The sequence below is a fragment of the Triturus cristatus genome, chromosome 4_1, assembly GCF_964204655.1.
Source record: "Triturus cristatus chromosome 4_1, aTriCri1.1, whole genome shotgun sequence".
Classification (NCBI taxonomy): Eukaryota; Metazoa; Chordata; class Amphibia; order Caudata; family Salamandridae; genus Triturus; species Triturus cristatus.
The window spans coordinates 754,635,559-754,655,463 of NC_140585.1; the positions used below are offsets into that span (position 1 = coordinate 754,635,559).

Here is a 19,905-nt window from a genome sequence, read left to right on the forward strand (position 1 = left end):
GGACAGAGATATGGGGGTGGGTGCATATGACTCCCAGCAGTGGCCTGCAATATGAGGGGTGGGTGCAGAGGACTCCCATCAGTGTCCAGACATATGAGGGGTGGCTGCATATGACTCCCAGCAGTGGTCTGCAATATGAGGGGTGTGTGCAGAGGACTCCCAGCAGTGTTCAGACATATGAGGGGTGGCTGCATATGACTACCAGCAGTGGACAGAGATATGGGGGTGGGTGCATATGACTCCCAGCAGTGGCCTGCAATATGAGGGGTGGGTGCAGAGGACTCCCAGCAGTGTCCAGATATATGAGGGGTGGCTGCATATGACTCCCAGCAGTGGCCTGCAATATGAGGGGTGTGTGCATATGACTCCCAGCAGTGTCCAGACATATGAGGGGTGGGTGCATATGACTCCCAGCAGTGGCCTGCAATATGAGGGGTGAGTGCAGAGGACTCCCATCAGTGACCTGCAATATGAGGGGTGGGTGCATATGACTCCCAGCAGTGTCCCGACATATGAGGGGTGGGTGCATATGACTCCCAGCAGTGGCCTGCAATATGAGGGGTGTGTGCATATGACTACCAGCAGTGTCCAGACATATGAGGGGTGTGTGCATATGGCTACCAGCAGTGTCCAGACATATGAGGAGTGGGTGCATATGACTCCCAGCAGTGGCCTGCAATATGAGGGGTGGGTGCAGAGGACTCCCAGCAGTGTCCAGATATATGAGGGGTGGGTTCATATGACTATCAGCAGTGGCCTGCAATATGAGGGGTGGGTGCTGAGGACTCCCAGCAGTGGCCTGCAATATGAGGGATGGGTGCAGAGGACTCCCAGCAGTGTCCAGACATATGAGGGGTGGGTGCATATGACTCCCAGCAGTGGCCTGCAATAGGAGGGGTGTGTGCAGAGGACTCCCAGCAGTGTCCAGACATATGAGGGGTGGCTGCATATGAATACCAGCAGTGCACAGAGATATGGGGGTGGGTGCATATGACTCCCAGCAGTGGCCTGCAATATGAGGGGTGTGTGCATATGACTCCCAGCAGTGTCCAGCCATATGAGGGGTGGGTGCATATGACTCCCAGCAGTGGCCTGCAATATGAGGGGTGGGTGCATATGACTCCCAGCAGTGGCCTGCAATATGAGGGGTGGGTGCAGAGGACTCCCAGCAGTGTCCAGACATATGAGAGGTGGGTGCATATGACTACCAGCAGTGGCCTGCAATATGAGGGGTGGGTGCAGAGGACTCCCAGCAGTGGACAGAGGTATGAGGCGTGGGTGCAGAGGACTCCTAGCAGTGGACAGAGATATGGGGGGGTGTACATCATTATCAGATGACCACACCTACATGGTGGTATGGACGCATCCCTAACTTTGGACTATGATTTTAGTGCTATTACAACACATCACTGACAGCAGTGTCCCACTCCCAGGAGGATGTATGTCTTTCACACACTGCATGACACACCACATGTGGGTGTGAGGACATATAACACATGCATACCCACCCATGGCGGATGCAGCACAATACACACCCTGATTTCAGGCCAACAGACTGCATAGTCATGTAACTGCATACAAAACTAAGATAGCCAAAGGGAACACACACTGTCACGCACATCCCAGGAGTGATAGAAATGTTCAGGTGCTGGTCCAGCCACCAAGATGTTGTCTCTCATGGAAGCAATAGGGTTCTATTCCACTAGATACAATGCCCACAATTGTGAGTCAGGTGCCCAAATACCCTGCATAACAAGTACCATTTGTGTGGTAGGCCGTGATTACACACATGCATAGTGCTGAAAAGGGCCAATTTGTCCCTGAAGGCATTCCTACATACCCAAAACACAAGTACAGTGACTAGCAAGGATGGCACAGACGATTCAGCAGAAGACATCAGTGAGCAGGCATGGCCATTGTTGAAGGTATCCCTCACCAACAAAGGAAATGTTGACACAGGTCAGCACAACAACTGTGCAACTGTTTGCAGGGAAGATGTCAGGTGCCACAGAGGAAGGAACACTCCTTGGGACAATGTCTTCAAACAAAAAGAACACACACTACCAATGATTCTTTGCAGAGACATTGTGATGGCACACAGATACCATGGTCCACCTCATGACCATCATACAAAAACATTTCTCAGAACCCTAACACATTACCAGAACACCAACTCCAGGAGCCTCATCACCAACGTCAAGTACCTGAAATGCAATAGTGTTGAAAGTAAAAGAAAAGGCTTTATTCAGCACCAAAAAACAATTAATTAAAAAGAGACTATGTACAAAGGCCATTTCTCAAGTCCAAGGGTGGACGTAGGGGACTGCGTCCACCACTACCTTGCCTGCACAAAGGAACCTCAAGGTTTGTCGACCGGGGGGGGGGGGGGCATCATCAGTGGCAGTACCAGGCACCGCAGGGACAGGAGGGGGAAGGGTAGGTGTGGGGGGATGTCTCCACCACAGGGGGTGGGGCAGCGCCAAAGGTGGATGCGAGCTCGGCGCTGCACACCGCTGCCAGTGCCTCAATCCGAACCCCTGCACCTGAGGATTCCCCAGGGTCAACAGAGGGTGTGGTGGGTGAGGGAGGGGGTGCAACGCTCTTGGGGGAGGGGGTGGACATGGTGGGGGACTCAACTCCCGTGCCCGAGGACTTCCTCGCCCACTTGTGGGGTGGTGGCTCAGTGGGGGCGAGGTCCAGCCCACCCATATAGATCACCTTGGGTGAGAGTTTGGCAGGGGAGCTAAGGGGAGTGGTCTTGGAGGAACAGGGTTGTGAGGACTGCGGGCTGCAACTGTGGCTGCGTGTAGGTCATCTGCCCGCAGACCCTGTGGGTGTGCCTACATCCCCCTGAGTGTGCGTGCCAGGAGGTGTGCGCTGTGCCTTACTTGGGGGTGTGCTGGATGTGTCTGGTGGGGTGCGTGCCCGTGACTGTCTGGGTGTGCGTTGGGCAGGCATGGGAGAGGGCAGTGTGGATGGGTCCGGGGTAGAGGGGGGGACGGAGCGCTGCAGGAGAGAAACTGCTGCCTTCAGGAAAGAGTCCATGGACCGCAGAAACCTGCGTTGGTCAGACTTCGTTGCTGACATGCCCTCCATGAACGACACCATCTGTGTGAGTAGTGGAGTGTGTCCATGGAGGACATTCAGCACCGATGCCCGCCCAACCTGCAACTGCCGCAGTATGTCCACAGACTCTTCACTGAGGGCAGCAGGGGTGACAGGGGCTGGGGGTGCCGTGCCTGGGCCGAAGGAGACATGGTGGGCCTCTGCACGGACAGAAGGGACGGGAGCAACTGGGAGGGCAGCGATGGTAATGGAGGAGGCGGGGACAGATGTGGGGATGCTGCCATTTGGTGTTGCAGCCTCTGCCTCCTCAAGGATGTCAGCCTCGGACCCGTCGGCGTCGTAGCTGCTCTCGCCCCCAGACAAGTCCTCCGACTGACTCCCCTCGCGCTCTGTGCCACTGGGTCCTTCTGAATCCACAGCACTGGTGGCACTGTCGCTGGGTCCCTCCTCCAGGTCCATGCAGGTGTCTCCCTCGGTTGCGGATGATGATGCTGTGGGCAAGGAGAAGAAACGGAAATGCATCAGTCACCTGTATACATCTGACACATGAGCACAAGAATAATTGGTCACAGTGCATATCAGGCAATGCATCATGAGTAACAGCTAGATAACTCCGCACATATGTAAGCCCTGTACTGCCCAGTTGGTAGACCCACTATGCCACTTGGACACCAGGAAAAAAAGAACACAAAAGGCCACAACTTGAATGAGAAATACACTGAGAAGCTAGTGTCTGAACCGGTGAGCACAGCAATACAATGAAGTCATGCCACCTCTTGTTTACCCTGAAAGAAACAGTAGTGGTGCACCCAACGTAAACTGACACACCTCAATACTCAAGGTGTCACCACACTCAGAGACCTGTAAGTACTTTGGAACACAAAACTAAAAAATGTTGCTACCTTGGGACTCACAATACTTTACACAATCGACATGTTTTGAATGTGCCAATTCGCCATTTTGTTAAAAGAACACTCATGTGCCTGCGCGAAATATGTCGCACAAGGCAGTGCACACAAAAGTACATTTACACTGTCATTGAAGAAGCTGGCACCTTTTCTAAGAAGCCACTGTTAGAAATAAATGGTCTTGCAGGAAGTACATATACATGGGCCCACGGAGGTCTTGATGTCTTGAGACTCGTCAGTTTGTATCACCAAAAACAAAGGAGTCTCACAAAATCAAGAGCACTGTGGGAACATGTATATGGAGAATCTGCAACACCATTTAATTCTAACAGTGGCTTCTTAGAAAATGTGCCAGTGTGTTCCATGAAAGTGGAAATGTCGTTTGGTGTGCACTTCCTTGGGAGACTTTTTTCATGCAGGCACATCAGTGTTCTTAACACAAATCATTAAATTTCCACATTTAAAACATGAAGAACTGTTGACAAGTGCTGTGAGTGCCAAGGTACAATATTTTTTTACTAACAACTTGAATTATGTCAGTTGTCACATGGCCATCCGTCACCTGATTGCACAGTTGGCTACACATATGACCTGCTGCCTGTCATCTTGAATGGCACACATGTCCACACCCAGGACAATGCATAAGCTAATGGGCCTGCAATTGGGTTGAAAAAAAGCCTAGCTGTACTGTGGGGACACCCTCATGGCAAGCCAGAATGTACACACAGATGTCAGCACACATAGTCCAAACTGCGTTGCATCTGAACCACACACAGGTGCAAAAAATGTATGAGCAGGAATCATGTTTTTAAAAAACTGACACAGGCTGCAAAGCATGAACATTAAGCACTGACCACCATCACAGGGGCACTGCACGGTGATTCTTTGTACAGCCAAGTCTCACACACAAGTCAGACCTGGCAATGAAAAATCAGGGTTGCACATGTATGCCTCTCCCGCAGACCCCACCCCATACCTGAGTCAATGTGATTGATACAGATCAAGAAGTGACACCTCTTATTCAGGGTTACAATAACTGTGCTGGAAAAATAGCTTCAATTACACAACATCACCTCGTGGGGCTGGCAACACATATTTGTGACAAACAACCATCAACAGATTGTTGTGAATAGCCACACAGGCACTGCCCAGTGTGAGTACGCACAAGCAAAATGGTGTATCCCTGTCTAGTGGACACATGTAGCACACATTTGCAAAATACTAACTAGGCCAGGGAACAATGCCACAGAGGCAGACCTATGCTGAACCCACAGAGAATGTGCACAGTGTTGGATGACACACATGATTAGGAGGCCAGGGCGTCTCAGGGGAATGTGGTGGGCACACTGCTACGTGGTCCTGGAATGAGCTGACTGTACCATGTTCAACCGTCATGGCAATATGCATATCTCCCACTCATGCACATCATGTCTGAGGCCACAACATTGGTCATGCATGCTGCAAGGGTGTTCAGTTGAAAGCTCACACTCCTATGTTGAGAATCATCATCAGTGACAACAAATATGGACCCCCAACATAGTGAACAGGTCATGGCACAGGCAAGGTACCAACACACGTCACAGACCACCCTCCCACATGATGCAGAAAGCAATGTGCACTTAGATTTACTGGCACCCTAGATGACCATGTGCAAATGTGATTACACACAGACCAGGGGAAACATGTGAAGGAGGAGAAGGGGTGAAAAAGAGCACCAGGTGACATTGGGGAACCGAAAATACACTGCACATATAAACTCTGGGAGTGTATCCAGGCTACAGAGCACTTCCAAAAGCTGGCGTCACATAACATGACAAACAGCCATGTACCTACCCCCTCCTTGCTGCAGTCTCTCCTGTAACTGCCTATCGAGCTCAGGGAATACTACCACCAGGACACGTTTCATGTTGGGGGTCAGGTGTCAGCGGCCGCCGTGGGGGCGAGGACTGTCGAGCCCAGCTGGACCCGGGCGATCCGCCGGGTCCAGCACCGGATGTCCTGCCACCTCTTGCGGACCTGTGGCAGCTGCCGACTACGCTCCCCCTCAGATCTCACGGCCCTGACAATGTTTTTCCAGATCACCCCCTTCTCGTAGGCAGTTACCTGTCAGGATGACAAAGTGACACAACATCAATACACCTGCGCCATGTCCCAGAGACACACATTTGAACATCATTGAAATGTTGAACAGGGCATAGGATGCAGACAGGAATTAGATCATACACAATAAGAAATTGGCCTGTGTGCAAGCCCCAAGGCACTACGTGGCATTGAAAGTCAACAGGTTGGCATGAGGGGTGCGACACACTCACTGATCATGCCACACACTGTGCAGCACATGCAAAAGCAGGCTGAAGGCCAGCACGTGCCAAGCAGTCACATGTCCCACTCCACTGACGCACCATCAGCATACTAGACAGACACACCCAAGCACAGATCACTCGCCTGTCATTGACAACAGCGGACACAACCCTCACTCTGCACATGTGCCACTTGCCAGTGGGGTGTCACAGGTGTCATGCTAGTTCTGCAAGTCAGACACACAGCACGGCTTACTTGTCACATCAGATGGGTTGATCTGTTGCCTCCTCCATGCAGCTGTGGTGCAACACTTCACATAGACACTCACCCACATGACAAGAACCATTCACACACATCAATGTCCATGAGGTCGTACACATAATTTGGACACTCTCACCACAGGTCCACTCAACTCATACACATCTGTGGGTACAGTCACCTGTCACACCGGGGGGACCACTGAATCACCTCAGGACAATAGGAAAAAAAGCCACCAAGGATTTGCCAGGCTGAAAGTGTCATGCACTATGCAGTGAAAGTCACAGTAAGCACAATGCAAGTGAGGAATGCACACAGGAACTACAACATGCTCTGCATGAGAGACATCAGCATGTCCCCCCCGGGACCCACTCTAAACAACATTGCATGTCTGTCCCACCTGGACACAATATTGACAGTCACACAACAGGTGCATAGGCAAAGGTAGTGGCACTCACCTGCTCCCCTGGTCTCCCATACAGCTTGGTGTACTGTGGGAGGAGGCAGTCCAGCAAGGCCTCATTCTCCTCCTGGGTGAATGGCTGGGCCCTGTTCACAGTACGTGACATGGTCCAGAGGAAGCAGAGACAGCAGCAGTGTGGTCGACTGGAAAGTTGTGCAGGCAAGTGCCCTCTCATGGGTTCTGGCTGCCTTATATCTGTCTTGCTGAGGGGCATTCATTTAGAGGAGTATATAGTGATTGGTCAGACTCATTCGCATCTTACGTTTACTCCAATCCCTTTAAACATACACCAATGACTTTAAACATACACCAATGACAGCATTCGCATCATTCAAATTTTGAGCATCATGTCAAGTCAACAACCTCTTTGCAACATTGTATTTTGTGGCCAACTGACTGTTCCAGGACACATGATCGACCCTTTTCAACTGAAAACTCTGTCTCCATGACAACCAGCATGCATTTAGGGCCTAATACTTGTCCCTTATGCGTCCCCTATGTAATTTTGAAATCCACACACAGGTACGGTGCGTTTCACACATACCCCTACGGCACAAGTACAATGGTGAAACGAAGCGTACACACGCGATGATAGCGGGTGTTCGTTGCGTTTCACACGTACCTCTACGGCACAAGTACAATGGTGAAACGAAGCGTACACGCGATGATAGCGGGTGTACGGTGCATTTCACACGTACGGGTACGTACTAGTAGTAAAGTGCGTTTGACACGTATGGGTACGCACTAGTTCACACGTACGGGTACTCACTAGTAGTAAAGTGCGTTTGACACGTACAGGTACGTACTAGTTCACACGTTCAGGTACGCACTAGTAGTACAGTGCATTTGACACGTACGGGTACGCACTAGTTCACACGTACGGGTACACACTAGTAGTACAGTGCATTTGACACGTACGGGTACGCACTAGTTCACACGTATGGGTACGCACTAGTAGTACAGTGCGTTTGACACGTACGGGTACGCACTAGTTCACACGTACGGGTACACACTAGTAGTACAGTGCGTTAGACACCTACGGGTATGCACCAGTAGTACAGTGCGTTAGACACGTACGGGTATGCACTAGTTCACACCTATGGGTACGCACTAGTAGTACAGTGCGTTAGACACCTACCGGTACGCACCAGTAGTACAGTGCGTTAGACACGTACGGGTACGCACTAGTTCACACGTACGGGTACACACTAGTAGTACAGTGCGTTTGACACGTACGGGTACGCACTAGTTCACACGTACGGGTACACACTAGTAGTACAGTGCGTTAGACACCTACGGGTATGCACCAGTAGTACAGTGCGTTAGACACGTACAGGTACGCACTAGTTCACACCTACGGGTACGCACTAGTAGTACAGTGTGTTAGACACCTACGGGTATGCACCAGTAGTACAGTGCATTAGACACGTACGGGTACGCACTAGTTCACACGTTTGGGTACGCACCAGTAGTACAGGACGTTAGACACGTATGGGTACGCACTAGTTCACACGTACGAGTATGCACTAGTAGTACAGTGCGTTAGACACCTACGGGTATGCACCAGTAATACAGTGCGTTAGACACATACGGGGACGCACTAGTTCACACGTACGGGTACTCACCAGTAGTACAGTGCGTTAGACACCTACGGGTAAGCACTAGTTCACATGTATGGGTACGCACTAGTACTACAGTGCGTTAGACACCTACGGGTACGCACCAGTAGTACAGTGCGTTAGACACATATGGGTACGCACTAGTTCACACGTATGGGTACGCACTAGTACTACAGTGCGTTAGACACCTACGGGTATGCACAAGTAGTACAGTGTGTGAGACACGTACGGGTACACACTAGTTCACATGTACGGGTACGCACTAGTACTACAGTGCGTTAGACACCTACGGGTATGCACCAGTAGTACAGTGTGTTAGACACGTACAGGTATGCACTAGTTCACACCTACGGGTACACACTAGTACTACAGTGTGTTAGACACCTATGGGTACGCATTTCACACGCTTACAATGGTAATACATTCGCACACATGTCAGGAATGGAGGGCTACGAGTCGCACAAGGATGTCCATCACATACTTGTCATTGCATACTGTTATGTGCAGGCCCTAGGTGTGGCAGCCAGTGATATTGCACAGGTCATCTCATCTAGTTGCACAATTGATGTGTGATGACCTGTGGACACATGTCATGTGGGATGGGGCACTGTGTGGCACACATCACCCTGCCACTTGCCACGTGTGTCTGTAGTCCAACTGTGTCATGCACATCAGCAGTGGGATGGCACAGTCATCACCACCCACAACTGTATCCTGATGCCAGGGACAGGGACACCCTATCAACTGACATGTCACGATCTGCGCGCCCCTTTGTGACTATGTCAGGTGTGTGTCATGTGTTCCCATGAGCTTGATGTCAGTGTTCCGTCAACTGCATCTGCTGTTGGTGCATCCAACATGGGTCTGTGTGGAGATGGGCATGGGACACATCTACGCACACCATGCCACATGTGGATTCCCACTGCTGTAGGGTCTGTGTGCATCGGACATCATATTTTCCCAGTCATACATGTCTGCATTGTCTCAATGGCTGTGTCTTTCTCTTGTCACGTGTACCCCTTCATCGCAATGTGTTTGATATGTACATTTGACATTCCTTGTGACCTGTGCGTGTGCCTTGCAGTCAGCTGTGTGGATGAGATGACATCCTTCCAATGTAGCTATGTGGTTGTGTGTCACTCCGGTGATATCTGTGGCTCTTCACTCAGACTGGCCACCAACTCATTTCAGGGCATGTCATGTAGACTTGACAATCAACAGGTGTATCTGGCTTTTTGTAGGAGTGCCAGCAAGCTGGCATATGTGTCTTGTATGTATTGCACACACCCAACTCCATAGTTACCTGATGTGTATTAGCAGTGGAGCATGTGCTATGTTCATTGACATTGATATTGGCATACTCTCAATCTTCATTCTTTCAAACAAGGTCTTGCAGGGCACCGCCTGTCCCAAGACCAATGCCAGACTTGGGTGCCATGAGGGAACGTGCCTGCATCCGATGTTACAGATTCACTCAACAGTTGATTGAGGACTTGACCGACAGGCTTGCACCACACCTCCAACCGCGACACAGGTATCCTACTGCGCTGACCCCAAAGATGAAGGTGATTGCAGCCCTACATTTTTTTGACACAGGTACGTTTCAATTCACCATAGCTGATGTTGTTGGCATGTCACAGACAATGTTCAGCCGTGTCCTGCGTGATGTTTTAGCAGCCATGTTGGAGCACCTTGATGAATTCATCACATTTCCTACTCCTGAGGAGTTGACAGATGTCAAGGGTGATTTCTATGCCCTGGGAGGGATGCCCCATGTGATTGGGTCCATTGATGGTACACATGTGGCTTTGGTACCACCACAGGCATAGGAACAAGCCTATCGCAATAGAAAACATTACCACTCGATAAATGCCCTTGTGGTGTGTCTTGCTAACATGCTGATTTCCCATGTCTGTGCACGTTTTCCAGGATCAGCACCCGATGCCTACATCATGAGGCGTAGCAGGGTGCCACAGATGATGCTGCAGCTGCACAACGAACGAGCATGTCTTGTTGGTGGGTATACTCTGTTTGTCCTGTGTGTTGCGGTATCTTTGGCTCTTACGGCATCTCCTGACCCACTTTTTTTCATGATGTTTCCATGTAGGGGACTCTGGATATCCCAACATGCCATGGCTAATGACACCTCTCCGCAACCCAAGAACAGCTGCAGATCACAGGTACAACAATGCACACGGGCAGACCAGGCGAGTGATTGAGAGGACGTTTGGCCTCCTGAAGAGCCGATTCCGGTGCCTGGATAAGACAGGCGGGTCCCTCCCTTATGCCCTGGAGAATGTCTGCCGAATCTTCCTCGTGTGCTGCATGCTGCAGAACATGGCAGTTGAGAAGGCAGTGCCACTCATCCTGGATCCGGATGAGCAGGAACATCTACCCGTGGAGGATCAAGGGCTTGCTCACGAGGCAAGTGATGAGGAGGAGGAGGAGGATGATATCCGGAGTCAGCTCATACGCAACTTCTTCTCATAATGGTGAGTCCCTGGGTATGAGTGTGCAAGCTTGTAGCATTGAGTGGCATGTGTTGCAATGTGTGTGTCCAGATGACTGAATGCAAAGTGACTTTGATGTGAGTTCTGATGTGTCACTCGAGTGATGATGTCATGTCACACAGTTTTGCGGAGAGACTTTCTTTGAAATTTACATGTGTCCAACATTGTTCATGTTTTGTAAATGTCCATGTGTGTGGCGAGAATTGTTTTAGGTGACTTCTTGTGTGTCTGTCATTCCCAGGTTTCTGCGCCTGTTGTCTGCTCGTGTCATCTTTGTCCTCCTGCTATTCCTCATGAGGATTGCAACGTGTGCTGAATCAGCGTTCCATGGACGGACATGTGGAAATGTCAGTTTGGGTAAGGATAGCAGCAAGGCTTTTTGGTGGTGATACGGGTTGGGAATGTGTGGGCCTGCTTCTGTGCATGTTGTGGTACCATGCATACATGTCTTCTCACCATGGAGCATATAACATGTAGCATCACTCCCATGACATGATAGTCACCCTTCTTGACTGTCATCTGTAGTGGAGTGTGGCGTCTGATGAAGGCATCAATGTGTGTAAACCTTGCCTCTGAAACATTGCGGATGGTACCGGTGGACATAGTGTGGGACATCACAACAACAGGCTCTATGGGGAATTGCAACCTCTCCGTGTGCAGCAGGATTTGTTTGGCTCATCCCCTTGAATTGTGTGCCAGTTCTTTGGGATTGACATCATCCGTGTCGTGAAGGGAGGGTCCAGCGTATGTCCCACATGTTCTGTCAACTGACCTGTGAGTCTGTTCACATGGATGCATTTCCCTTTGTGTGTGTATGTGGAATAAAGGTGTTCAGCACAATCCAAAGTGCCTCATCTCTGTCACTGCAGCTCTCTTGCCAGTTTGCATGCGTCATCCATGGCATACTTGTCAAATATTGAGCATATGTGTATGTCTACTTCTGCAACATGCATGCAGTTCTTCATGGCTAATAATATCTATTGTGCATGAAGTCCATGGTTGTGTATGTATTTGTGCAGGTTGCTCCACACAACGGGATGTGAACACATGCTGATGGTGTGTCTCCTGTGCGCAGCTCCGCATTTTGTTGCCTGACCCTGTGCCCGTCATTTTTCGTGATTGGTCATACATTTTCTCGTAGTGACCCATGAGTTACCTGACACTCCTTCCTTTACATACACCTGTTGCACTGTGCCTTTCTGACCTCCTTGTCTTTGTGTGCTACTTTTTGCCTAGTTTCTTACCCCTTCCGCCTGCTGCTGCATCACCTGTGGCCCCGCCCCGCCGAGTGCCCTGATTCTGCAACCCACACGCATCCAAAATGCTCCTCCCTTCCCCACTCCACCCATTCTTAATGCAGCCAGCAGCTTGTCTTTGCCACTGTTGCGCCAACGCCGTGCCAAAGGCTGGACCGTGTGCGCCTGCAACGTGCACAGTGCCTGAGCCTCTGGTCTTTGCATGACCCACGTCACACAACAGGCTCCTGCTGCAGCCAACCTCCAAGCAATGTCCTCCAGACAATCATCCGCCTGCTATCCGGCAACCCCTAAGCGCACACACGATACCTTCGCATGCTGAGTGTGCAACTCCAACTGCCTACACAGCGCTGCCCCGCCTACCAGACCCTGTCAGAACAACCAGGTCATGTGCCTCCTACTCCACACCCGCTCCGTCCACCAGCACACCATTGGACGCTGTTACCTCCTCAACAAAACAGGGCCACACATCACCTTCATGACAGTAACCTGGACATAAGCATCCTCAGCACACGACTTCTTCATTGCCATCTCAGACGGATACAAGATCACCCGCAGGGACGGCACCAACAATCCCGGAGGATGAATTGCAATTGATTCACAAGTACACCCTCAGAGTCACAAATCCGGGTTTGCAGCAACTCCCTGGCAACCCTCAGAGTAACACTCATCTACAGATAGCCAGGCCTACATCCACAATTGCGCTAAGCCATCAACACATACATCTGCACGCACACCCTCCCCTCCACAGGCTACATGTGGCTGGGGGACAGTAACTTCTTGCTGGCGGAGAACCACACCACCATCCATCATTGGTCCATCAACATTTTCATCGACGTCCCCGACAAGCAACAGACTGCCCCACACCCTGCTAACGATCCCCCAAAGATGCTTGATGTAAGTCACCACAGACAAGCTGTGTGGGACACTCAAAACAACAACAACGCAACACCCTGAAACCTCACGCACTGGATCAGCAACTGATCAAACAATCTTGCAACATTGACGGACTTTCCTGTGAAGCACAACAATAGTTAAGGCACCTGGGGCAAGGCAGACCTACTGGACTCCTACAGACCTAGCCGGACTCTTGTGCACACCTTGCAACACAAAGAGCCATCATTGACCTTACAGGCCTGGAAAAGACCACACACAGCCATCACCATATCATCAGCAAGGACAGGGGGAGATCCTTCAGATAGTGCGGAGACACCAAAACACACGACATCAAGGAGCTCATCAGCATTGTGAGTGAACTGACAGCAGATCTTCATCCAAGACACCCCCCCCTTACAAGGCAGATCACATCCCTTGCAACTTTGTACCACTCCTAGCTCATGGCCATACACAACAGCCTTGGCACACAGAGGCAGACAGCACTATTATCCTCAGGACAAACCCCCCTCAGGTTCTGGACTCCCGTCAGCAGCAAGTACACCACCTGGCTCATGTGCACCATTCACTCTGGCTCTCCATCAGGCCCATTCCCACACAACATCTCAACCACATTATTCCCCATCCTTGAAGCCCACTTCCAGCGCGTCCTGAATGTTTCCTTTGAATTTGCCACATTCCATGGGTGCTGGAGGCATGCAGAGACCCAGGCCCTTCTTAAACAACCAACAGCAGTACTGCAGGATCTCCTGGTACATCACCCTGCTTCCCTACCCAGCAAATGTCATCCGGAAGACACTCAACAAGCAACTGACATATTTCCTCCACGCAACCAGCTCCAGGCAACCGGCACCAGACCATCTTCCACAGTAATCACACCACTGCAACCGTCATCATTGCCACCACCAACGACAAATTTGCCCTGCTCAACAATGGTGAGCCCACCCCCTTGACCTCTCAACGGCATTGTACACCTTGTGCTACCACACTGTCAGCTCACACATCTCCAACACTGGTATCCAGAGGAGGGCCCAGGATTAAATCAGAAAGTAGCTCACCAGCAAGGCCCAGGGAGTCTGCCTCCACCCTGCAGCATGTAGTACACTGGGGTCATGTGGCACATGCCCCAGGGCTCTTCTCACAGCGTGACGATCTTCAATGTCTCCATGACCCCCCTCTCCACCATCACATGCGCACACGATCTCATCATCATCTCGTATGCCATTGACACCCAGCTGCTACTCAAACTCACCAAAGAGCCAGCCATTGCCAGATCCAACCTTCAAGAGGGCATGAGATCCATTGACGAATGGCTGAAGATCAGCCACCTGAGGCTGGACTTGGACAGGACTGAGGTCATCATCTGAGGATTGTCCCCTTATGGCTGTGTCAACTCCTTGTGTCCCACTGGTCTGGGCACCGCACCAGCACCCAGTGGCCACGCACGCAAGCTGGTGTTCATCATGGACCCATCGCTGACAATTACCATGCAACTCACCACCATCTGTACCTCATGCTGCAACACCCTCCGCATGCTGCAAATGATCCACAGATAGATCCACTACAAGGCAAGACAGGTCAACGACACCAGCCGGCTCAACTACAGAACCGGCTTCTACGTAGAACAACAGCAGGACTGCAGGAGAAGTTGTCCACATTCAGGGTGCATCCGCACACCTCATCTTCAACATCCCCAGCCCCAGCCACATCACCGTCCACCTGAGATAGCTAGAATGGCTCACTGTCTGCTGCAGGATCACCTTCAGACTCCTCAACCACACTCAGGAGGCAGTCCACAACCCCAGACCCAAAGCAAACCTTGGACTTCTGTCATCCAACACCCCGTTGGCCCAACTCCGTGCAGGCCACCTTGCCCTGGCCACCATTCATCACATCCACATAAACACTGCATGCAGGAGATAGTTCTCCCACCTCGCCAAACAGACCTGGGACTCCCTCCCCGGGAACATCAACATGACCCATGACCTGTACACCTTCATGATACTCTTCCAAATTGGTCTGTCTGAGCAGTATTGCAAGCCCCCCCTCAGCAGCTTGAGGCCATCACGGGTGAGTATTGGGCTCCATGTCTGTATTTGGTAATACATTGAGACACATGTGTGTCCTCGACCGGACTCAGATCCAAGTGTATGGATGGCTGGAGTTATTTCCACACTCAGGCATACTTTGACATATCCCCACACGTATGTTGTGGACTCATGCTAAATGACTGCAAAATAAAATTTCACGTATTAATTATTTAATTATAGCTCTCTGGCATGATTTGTGCACTGAAAAAGGTGCAATGCAGGGACAATAGAATCCAAAGTTCACAGGCGGTGATGGGATCCTTGCCATTTGAAGTCATCAGAGTCCAGACCACAGTGTTTGGCATCATTAGTCAGACTGTGACCAGCAGGTCCATGTGGCAGATGATGTCAGTCAATGAGGTGATGCTGTCGCACATGAAGGCCAGGTGCCAGGCCAGGTGACCTGGGAGATGTGGATGGTCCGCTGCCTCTCACGGTCTTTTCCGTGGATGACCCACCTTCCTCCGGGGACCCTCAGATGCAGGCCTTGACGATGCTTGGGATGCTCCGTCGGACGAATCCTCCTCCTCCTCCTCCTCCCTCCCTGTGGCTGGTGGTGGTCTTCGCCTGGTGGCACAGGGAGGGTTGCCCATGTTGTCGGCGATCCGACGGAGTGAATTGCTTATGTCCCTTTGCACCGCCAGGAGCTCAGCCAGTCTTGCCTCCATCCGTCCTTGGTGTTCTTGTTGACTGGCGTGTTGCTCGGCCTGCTGGTTCTTGATCTCTGTGAGGGTCAGCACTACCTGGCTGAACTCCCTGGTGTCACGCTGGTATGCCTCCATGATGTTGTGTATGTGTGACATACCGGTCCCTTCAGCTGGCTGGTCAGGTTATCGCCTCCGCCTGCCTCCACTCCCACCACCCCTGCCCACACGAGCCTGGCCTGCCGTTGTGGGCACATCGCATCTACGGGACCCCTGATGGATGGCAGTGGCAGTGTTGTCTGCCTCCTCCTGGGTGCCCGCCGCTCCTTGTCCCTCCTGGTCATACTGGCTCAGTTGTTCACTGCGGGCAGGGCTCCTCGGTGTCTCCTGGGATGTGGCAGGAATGGGGGTGGTGGTTAGCACAGATGGTCCTGAACCAGGTTCTGCAGGGGCTTGGACACCAGAGGGTCCAGGTCGGTTGGGGTAGTCCGCGGAATGTTGAGAGGCGTCGCTGCCGGTGGGATCAGGTTCCTCCCGGGCCAGGGACTGTGAATCTTCACCCCCATTGTTGGGGGTAGATTTATCACGTTGTCCTGTGTGTGAGAGACAGATAATGTTAATGCTGTTTCATGCAACATGCATGTATCATACACATTCTAGTTGGCACTGTTCCTCCAGGTAGTTGTATGTGCCTAGCATTCTCCTCAATGTTCACTTGTGGATGGGTATGTTGCGGGGGACAGTTTGATATGTTCTCCTGAGTCTTTGACATGTAGATTTTTGGCTTGGATGCTTCTTTGGCTATGTATTGGTATTGTTGTGTTACATGTCCATTGTGACAGTGGGTAAATCCATTGCCTGTCCCGGGGTTGTCTGCTTGTGTAAGGGGTGTGTGTGACAGGGCCTGCTGGTGGGTGTAGTGTGATTTGGCAGTGGGGCTCCCAGGTGATGTAGCTGTCCCCCCATGGAGCATGCTGCCATGACAGTGAGTGTGAGTTCCTGTCCTAGATATCTGACCTTGTTGTCTTGGTGTTTGTGTTTGCACTGGTCACAGGAGGGCCTTGTGCTGCCTACACCCAGGCCGATTGTGAGCTATCTTGTCAGTACTTTCCCAATCCCTGTGCATTGCGCAAGGTGCATGGGTATGTACCTGGGCCATATGGGATGAGGGCAATTGTGTCTGATTTGGAGTTCAACAATGTGTTTTGTGCCACCCACCCTCCCAGCATACCGGACATCCATTCTTGAGTTGCTGCTTCGTGTAGCATGGGACATAGCATGGCCTTGCTTTCTCAATGGAGCATACACATGTTAGTGGCATTAGCGTTATTTTTGAGTGTGGTTGTGGCCGGTGAGGGCTTGGGGGTAGTTGCGTGCATTTTGTGTAGTTGGGGTGTGGATGCCATTACCCCATGTTACGTAAGTTGTTTGTGTACTCACCAGGCTCTGGAAGTCCTTGCAGTCCATGTACTCCCACCGGCAGAAGTAGGGCCATCACCTTCTCCTCCCAGGGATGGTAAGGTACTGGCCTGCGGGGCGCACCACCTCCAGTGATGTTGCACTGGACGTAGTCCTCATTCATTTTGCGCTTGACCGCCCTCCGCAGATCGTACCATCTGGCTTGGCATTCATTCCTGGTCCTTCTAATGGGTGCAACAGCATTCACCTTATCGACGATCCTCTGCCACAGGCGTGATTTTTCAGCTATGCTGGTCTGTCTGACCAATGTTCCAAACAGCTGTGGCTCGACTCTGATGACTTCATTGGCAAGGATCTCCAGCTCCTCCCTTGTGAACTTTGGATTCTTGTCTGTGGGCATGGTGTGGGGTGAGGGTGTGGATGGTTGTGGGTGTGTGGGTCTGAATGTGATGGTGTGGGTGTGAATGTGTAGAGGGGGTATGTTTGAAGGAGGTTATGTGACGGTGTATATGTTAAGATAGATGGGTGCAGTTGTTAGTGTGTGCTCTCTAGCTGCAGTGAGTCTGTTGCAAAGGCTCATGGTTTGTGTGTGTGGGCCCTTTTTATTGGTCCATTTGTGGGTGGGCCTCAGTTTGAATTTTTGGTGGGTGTGTTATAAGGGGTGGTTGAGAGTTTGCCCCTCTGTTTGCCTGTTTGGATGTGTCCAGGTCAGTCATTTCCATTTTTAGTGCACTGTAGACGTGTTTTGTGGTGTTTTGTCGAGTCAATTAGACCCTCCTTGTGCTGTTTTACAGTGTCCGTGGTTCAGTACGGTACAGGGGTACGAATCGTACAGGCACCCCCCCATGCATTGTGTATGTACGGTGCGTACACGGCCATTGCTTATGTACGGTGCGTACACCACCATTGCTATGTACGGTACGTACACCGCCATTGCTATGTACGGTGCGTACACCTACATTGCGTATGTATGGTGTGTACACCGCCATCGCTATGTACGATGCGTACACCGCCGACGACCTGCAAATCATCTTCCCACTGAACTCCCCTAATGCTGCTACTACCTTCCAGTCTGTCATGATCCACATTTTGGAATGGATGAATATTAATCAATTAAAGCTGAACCCGGGGAAGACTGAACTGCTTCTCCCTGGTTCCAGTTCTGCTCACTGGGGCCCTCAGTTCTGGCCCACTGAATTGGGCCCTCTTCCGGTCCCGCTGAAATCAGTGAAAAGTCTCGGCGTGATAATCGATGCTGAACTTTCTCTAAAAACCCAAGTGGGGGCTGTCATTTCCTCCTCTATGTACCAGCTCAGGAAGATCCGTAAGATCAGCCACCTACTTTCATCACCTGCATTAATCCAGGTCGTCATCTCCTTGGTCCTGTCCCGCCTGGATTTCTCCAACTCCATTTATCACGGTCTTCCTCAGTGTCTTCTGCATCGCCTTCAGGTTGTCCAGAACCAGGCGGCCCGTCTTATCTATAAAATCCCTAGGTGGCAGTCGGCTAAACCACTACTACAGCGACTCCACTGGCTGCCAATCGGCCAAAGGGCAGCCTTCAAGATGGCGTGCATCACCTACAAAGCACTTCACTGCACTAGCCCTGCCTTCTTGCAATCCTCAATCACGGCATACCAGCCATCACGTAATCTACGTTCTGCCCACCTCCACTTATTGACTGTTCCCAAAGTCAAAACTAAAAAGTTCGGTGCCCGCTCTTTCGCCCTTCTGGCCCCCTCCCTCTGGAATTCTTTATCTCTCCCCATCAAATCTAGTCCCTCCCTCCTTGACTTCAGGAAACTGTTAAAGACTTCCCTCTTCCCCCCTCCTTGCTAACCTGCCTCTTGCTATCTGTCCCTCTGCCGCTGCTCTCACTCTTCTGTCATTAGCGCCAGGAAACCATTGGTGTCAGTGCGCTTTACAAGCTTCATTTAACATAACATAACATAACCGCCATTGCTATGTACAGTGCGTACACCGATATTGCATATGTACGGTGCGTACCCCGCCATTGCTATGTACGGTACGTACACCGCCATTGCTATGGACAGTGCGTACACCTACATTGCGTATGTACGGTGCGTACACCGCCTTTGCTATGTACGGTGCGTACACCACCATTGTTATGTACAGTGCGTACACCGATATTGCGTATGTACGGTGCGTACCCCGCCATTGCTATGTATGTGCATACACCGCCACTGCTATGTACGGTGCGTACACCGACATTGCGTATGTACGGTGCGTACACCGCCATTGCTATGTACGGTGCGTACACCGACATTGCGTATGTACGGTGCGTACGCCGCCATTGCTATGTACGGTGCGTACACCGACATTGCATTTGTACAAGTCATTCCCTGTGTATGGGACGTTTTCCGTACGAATCGTAAATCGGAAAGCCGGTCCGGATCGTACTTGTACGCTCAGACTATCTTTTTACGGTTGGTACGGAAAAGTGTCCGGGTGTGTCT

The 19,905-nt window shown here is 51.2% G+C and overlaps 1 protein-coding gene across 1 annotated transcript in view; it reads left to right on the top strand.

Moving 5' to 3' along the window:
• Window positions 1-19,905, top strand: part of LOC146855485 (sodium-coupled monocarboxylate transporter 1-like) — a 425,617-nt gene that overhangs the window by 21,710 nt on the left and 384,002 nt on the right. The gene's annotated exons all lie outside the window — the stretch shown is intronic.